This window comes from Leopardus geoffroyi, chromosome A2 (genome assembly GCF_018350155.1).
Source record: "Leopardus geoffroyi isolate Oge1 chromosome A2, O.geoffroyi_Oge1_pat1.0, whole genome shotgun sequence".
NCBI lineage: Eukaryota > Metazoa > Chordata > Mammalia > Carnivora > Felidae > Leopardus > Leopardus geoffroyi.
The window spans coordinates 82,339,557-82,346,357 of NC_059331.1; positions in this window are offsets into that span (position 1 = coordinate 82,339,557).

The window sequence follows — 6,801 nt, forward strand, 5'->3', positions numbered from 1 at the left end:
TAATACCTTACAAATTACCCCAATGCATTGGCTAGAAAGTCTTATACTATTTGGTTTCTTTTTTTTAATTTTTTTTTTTCAACGTTTATTTATTTTTGGGACAGAGAGACAGAGCATGAACGGGGGAGGGGCAGAGAGAGAGGGAGACACAGAATCGGAAACAGGCTCCAGGCTCTGAGCCATCAGCCCAGAGCCTGATGCGGGGCTCGAACTCATGGACCGCGAGATCGTGACCTGGCTGAAGTCGGACGCTTAACCGACTGCGCCACCCAGGCGCCCCTACTATTTGGTTTCTATCAATAGCTCACTAGTCAGTCTCTCCAGCTCTGTGGGGGAAAAGCCATACTGACTTTCAGTTTCTCAAATAGCTCATGCCCTCTCCCACCTTTGGGCCTTTGCACGTAGTGGCCCATCAACCTGGAACATTTTTTTTTTTTTTTGCCCTTCCCTTTGCCTATTCACCTTTTATGTCTCAATTTAACATCATTCCCTTAGAAAGAACATCCTTGACCACTTTTACACAAGGTAAGGTCTCCTGTCATACATTCCTGGCATACTTAGAATTTTTTCAACTTGTAAATTATGCACTTGTAAATTACTTACAATTTTTTTTTTTTTTTTTTTTTTAGGGTCTACTTTCCCTGCTAGGCCATAAATTCCAGGTGTCTGATCTCTCTAATACAACCTCAGCATATCTAGAACATACTAAGTGTTCAATGAATATTTATGACTGACCCACTGACAAAGTTAAATAATTACAGGGTAGATCTCAGAACTAGGGCTCTGGTACCGTGTCAGTTTACTTATAATATGCCACAATTGCAAAAACGTGTTGGTGTTTTTAAAATTTTTTTTTTTTCAACGTTTATTTATTTTTGGGACAGAGAGAGACAGAGCATGAACGGGGGAGAGGCAGAGAGAGAGAGGGAGACACAGAATCAGAAACAGGCTCCAGGCTCTGAGCCATCAGCCCAGAGCCCAACGCGGGGCTCGAACTCATGGACCGCGAGATCGTGACCTGGCTGAAGTCGGACGCTTAACCGACTGCGCCACCCAGGCGCCCCGTGTTGGTGTTTTTAAAGTGTTCATTTGCAATTACTTTTCTGAATTAATCAGGATTTTATCAGTATAAATCTGGAAAGAAATTTGTTTGCTTACATACAACCACTGTCCACGTGCCCTAGCCTTTGAACTTTTATCTCCACCAAAATACCCTCATTGTTCTCATAGAACCTCAGCTACAATTTTAGAATGAATGAATGGTATATATTTGAACTTAATCAAGTACAGTTACATCTCTGAAATCCTTTTTCTGTATAAAATTTCACTTGAAGAGAACTTGTAAACCACTCCTAAACAACTGGTAAGTCCTAGAGAAGAAACAGAACTTTTACAACAGGCTGGAAGACAACTCAAGAATTCTCCTTTACACAAAGACCCTGAGACATTTACATGTATAATAATACCTGTAGTTTTGTTTTTTATTCTTTTCTTTTACGTTTATCCTACATAATCTTTCCTTCCCCAATTTACATACCTAATGTATATTGGTCAGTAGGCTGGAGGAAAGGGAAGGAAGGACTGAGGGAGAGAAGGGGAGATCTAAGGGAAAGAGCTGGACCTTAGGCATCTCCCAGGAAACTCTAACATGGTTATCCTACCATGAATCTTCTCACTTTTCCTCTTACACAGTTCAGCAAAAAATACAAAATATATTTGATTCCATGTCATACTGAGAAAGACACCGATAGATGTATGTCATCTTCAGGACAATCATGGATGTACCACATTAAAGAAATAATTTAGCTACAACAGTGATTCTCTGAAGTCCACACAACAGAGAATCCATCCCACTAATCATAACCTCCAGACCTGAGTCATCAATCCATTACAAGCTGCCAACAATATATCATCTCCATTTGGATGTCAAACCCAGCATGTCTCAAATGGAACTCACTATCTCCTCCACAAACTGGTTTCCCTTCTTATTTTCCCTGTTTGAACCAGTGCTATAATCGTAATCCTAATCATCCAAGTTTACAACCTAGGTGCTATCTTTATCCTCTCTCTTTTCTCATCCTTCACAGTACAGGGAAAAAGGAAGGAGTTAGGACCCACTCTCTGTCCTAATCACTAAAGTGGTTTACACACTGACATCACAGAGTTGTTAAGGTTTAGTACAAGGCCCAAGTGGGTCAGAATGCCCTGTTGCAGTTGTTAAAAATGTATTCTTCCAGGTATACCTCAGACCTAATGTCAGGGTTGAGTTGGGGAATCTGCATTTTAAATGAATTCTTCAGAGGACTTCTGAGGCCAAATATACAGAATCAATGCTCTAAAGGAAATGACCCAATTATAGAAAGACACACTGTGGAGGAGCAGCTAGGTGGGTAAGACACCCTGTCCAAAGGACAAAGAAGGGAGTAATGGGGTCCCAAGCAGGTGAACGGAACACAGAGGCAGAAAAACAGAATGTAAGCGTTCAACACTTCTGAAGCCACCATTTAGATCTGTTTATGAATAGTCTTCACCAGGGTAGGGCATTAGAGACTCCAGTTCAACAAAAAGAGGACCTATCAGAATATGCCAGAGACTAGTTCTGAAAATTAAAGCACACAGAGGAGAAACAGTAGCAACTAAAGTAGTAATGTACCATTCCAGGGTCATCACTGGCCCAGAGAATAACAACTGTTTGAAAATAAAAGAGACGTAGGGAATAACAAGTGGCTGGTTAGGAGGCTCGTAGGAATGATGGCCTTCATCTGTATTAGCCAGGATTTGGTTTTCAATAAAAAAAAGCCATTCTAGCTAATTTAAATTCAAAAGGATTTAACATAATGAATTAAATGTTTACAAAATGATTAGAAAGTCTGGAGAAACAGGCTCCAGGATGAGCTTCTAGGAGCAATCACCAGACGTGCCAGCCAGAGTACCTCGCCTGTGCCATGGTCAGAGAATAGGGGAATGACCAGAAAGTTGAGGAATAAGGAAATGGCAGCCTCAACTCCTGGCTCCAGGCATGCTGCCTCAGTGTAGACCCATGCCATTAAAATAGATGTCCCTGGCACCCACAGAAATAGGTACCAGACACCGGGGCCCCTGCTACATTGCCATAGAAAAACCAGAGCTTCCGTATCCTTGCTTGTTAGTGGAAACAGCAGAAGAACCACCTCTGTCTCACTTCTGTCTTCCAAATATAACATTCATATGTCTGCTTTGGCAAAAGCTGGGTCACATATGGAATCTGAGGAAGTCTGGGAAATGGAAGCCTTAGCTCCCTGTCCTCTAGCATGTTAGAAGGGAAGAGAGGATATATATGGGCCATATATATCTCTCTTGGCATCATACTTAGCTGTAAGCTTCTCTACTAAACTGGAAGCTATCAGAGGCTAGGAACCTGATGTTAACTGTTTAAGAAGTCACAGCACTTAGCAGAATATCTGATGAACAGGAGGAGAAGGAAGGAAGGAAGGAAGGAAGGAAGGAAGGAAGGAAGGAAGGAAGGAAGGAAGAAAGGGAGGAGGGAAGGGAGGGAAAGTGGGTAGCAAGGAACTCAAGACCAAATCTATCTGTCTACAGATAGAAAATATCAGAAAATTCTGTTTTGACAGTATTTAAAATTTAAGATGAAATGAAGACCAACATGAATAATTCTTATTTCTTAGCAGCTTTTGATTTCAGTCTGCTTCTCTTCATTTCCATGACTATGAACTTAATACAGTTCAAATGCATTACATCTGGAAAAAATCAATTGTCTCCTAACTGGTGCCCTGCCCAATTTCTCCCCATTCCTCCCCATTCTACACACTGATCTCTGACTGGGTTTCTTAAAATAGTGGTCTTGAAACTTTTTACTTGCAAACACTTCCAAAATAATTTTGTAAAGCTTTGTATCCTCTTGTACATTATTAAGCTGACATCTAAAACTTTTCATCCCATGTTAAAATACTTGCAAAGGATGTCACTTCCAGTGCACTATAAATACTATCATTAATATATATATAATATCATTAATATATATATAATATCATTAATATATATATAATATCATTAATATATATAATCATTTATTATATATTATATTATATTATATTATATATAATAGAATCTAAATACCACATCATCTGTTTTCAAAAAAAAACATTAACAAGTTGTTCTTTAATAATCAGAGATTTTGCATCTTTATTTCTTCTTGAACTCATATTTCTATTCTGCTTCTACCAAAAAATTTCAACCTAATATAACATATTTTTATTCTTCTAAGACTTTGGTCAATTATCTTACCACAACAAAAGGCATATATGTTGAAATGATATATTTTTTTATTTCCGGTAACTATGAAGTTGTGTTTAAAAATTATTCTGATTGACTTTGGGGCGCTTGGGTGGCTCAGTTGGTTGGGCATCTGACTTCAGCTCATGATCTCACAGTCCATGAGTTTGAGACCCGTGTCGGGCTCTGTGCTGACAGCTCAGAGCCTGGAGCCTGTTTGAGATTCTGTGTCTCCCTCTCTCTCTGCCCCTCCCCGACTCATGTTGTCTCTGTCTCTCTCACAAATAAACATTAAAAAAAAATTAAAACAAATTATTCTGGTTGACTTATTTCAATTACTATCAGCATACTATTGATGAAAACAACATGGATTATAAATTTTGCTAAGTAATTAGAAGGAAAATTCCAATTTTTATTTTACATGTATCTTAATGAGGTGGATGGAGACTGGCTGGTTTTGCTAAAATTAGGCCGAGTATCTAATTTTTGCTAAAATTGGGTCAGGTATCAATTTAGCCATAATTACTTATTACTTGTGGCTAAATTAAGACAAGGTTCAACTTCAGTTTTATCTCCCCAACCTTTTTGCGTTTTGAAAATGTTGAGAAAAAAAAAACTGTTTATGTAAATAAGTAGATGGGAACAGAAGTTTTGTTACAGCAATGCCCTCAGTTCTTTGCACTTTCAGTCATACGCCAAAATTATGGGGAAACCAAGCACCAAAATTTGTTTTCAATAATCTATCAGTTGACAACTGATTGTAGATCTTCCTGCAATTGTACTGAAAGCAAAGTAGGAAACCATCTAATTGCAAAAGAACTTGTTACTCATTTGTTAGTGTAACTCCCTTTCTCAACACCCATACCAATACCTAGACTATGTTTCTAATTATATCAGTGGGCTACAGAGGTTTTTCTACTGCAGGAAAATAAGCTATAGAAAGATTGCCGTGAGAAGGGGGCCTTTCTTCTTTAAATATGAGATAATAGGGAAGGGATGGGTGGAAGAAGAGCTGGAAATATATCCTCAGGCTGATCAGGCTTTTTAAAATTATTTTTTCCAGCTTTATTGGTGTATAATTAACAAATTAAATTACTAGATATTTAAAGTGTACAAGGCGATGATTGGATGTATTATATACACTGTTAAAGGATTCACCCCACTGAATTAATTAACACATCCATCATGTTACTTTTTGTGTGTGACAGAATATTTAAGTTCTTGTCTAAGCAAGTCTCAATTATACAATGCAGTTATCAACCACAGTCATCATATTATACATTAGATCCTCAGACCTTATTCATCTTTTAACTGAAAGTTTGTGCCCTTTTACCAACTTCTTCCTGCTTCCCTCACCTCCCACACATTGTAAACCACTTTTCTACTTTCTGTTTCTATGAATTTACCTTATTTTTTTAAATCCCACATGTAAGTGTTGCCAGGCAGTATTTCCTTTCTCTGTCTGGCTTATGTCACTTAGCATAATGCCCTCCAGTTTCATCTACACTGTTGTATATGACAGGATTTCCTTCTTTTTCAACGTTTATTTATTTTTGGGACAGAGAGAGACAGAGCATGAACGGGGGAGGGGCAGAGAGAGAGAGGGAGACACAGAATTGGAAATAGGCTCCAGGCTCTGAGCCATCAGCCCAGAGCCTGACGCGGGGCTCGAACTCACGGACCGCGAGATCGTGACCTGGCTGAAGTCGGACGCTTAACCGACTGCGCCACCCAGGCACCCCAGGATTTCCTTCTTTTTAAAGGCCGAATAATAATCCACTGTATACATATCCCACATTTTCTTTTCTTTTTTTAAATATAATTGTCAAATTGGCTTATATACAATACCCAGTGCTCATTCCAACAAGTGCCCTCCTCAATGTCCATCACCCACTACCTCACCTTTTCTTGATGCATTCACCCAATGATGGACACTTAGACTGTTTCCACACCTTGGCTATTGTAAGTAATGCTGCAATAAACATGGGAGTACACATATCTGTTCAAAACAGTTATTTCCTTTCCTTCTGATATATACCCAGAAGTGGAACTGTTGGATCAGATGGTAGTTCTACCTTTAATGTTTTGAGAAATCTCCATATTTTCCACAGTGACTACATCAATTTCCATTTCCACCACCAATGCACAAGCATTAAGCATTCCCTTTTCTCCACATCCTCACCAACACTTGTTACCTCTTCTCTTTCAGACGACAGCCATTATGACAGGTGTGAGGTGATATCTCAATATGGTTTTGATTTCCATTTCCCTGATGATTAGTGATGTGGAGTACCTTTTCAGGTACATGGTAGCCATCTCTATTCTGTTTTTCTTCCTTGGAAAAATATGTATTCAGGTCTTTTACCTACTTTTTAATTGGGTTATTTCCTTTGCTTACTATTAAGTTGTATGAATGTCTTGTTTATTTTGCATATTAACCCTTTACTGGGTATGTGGTTTGCAAATATTTTCTCCCACTCCATAGGTAGTCTTTTCATTTTGTTGATGGTTTCCTTTGCTGTGTAGAAG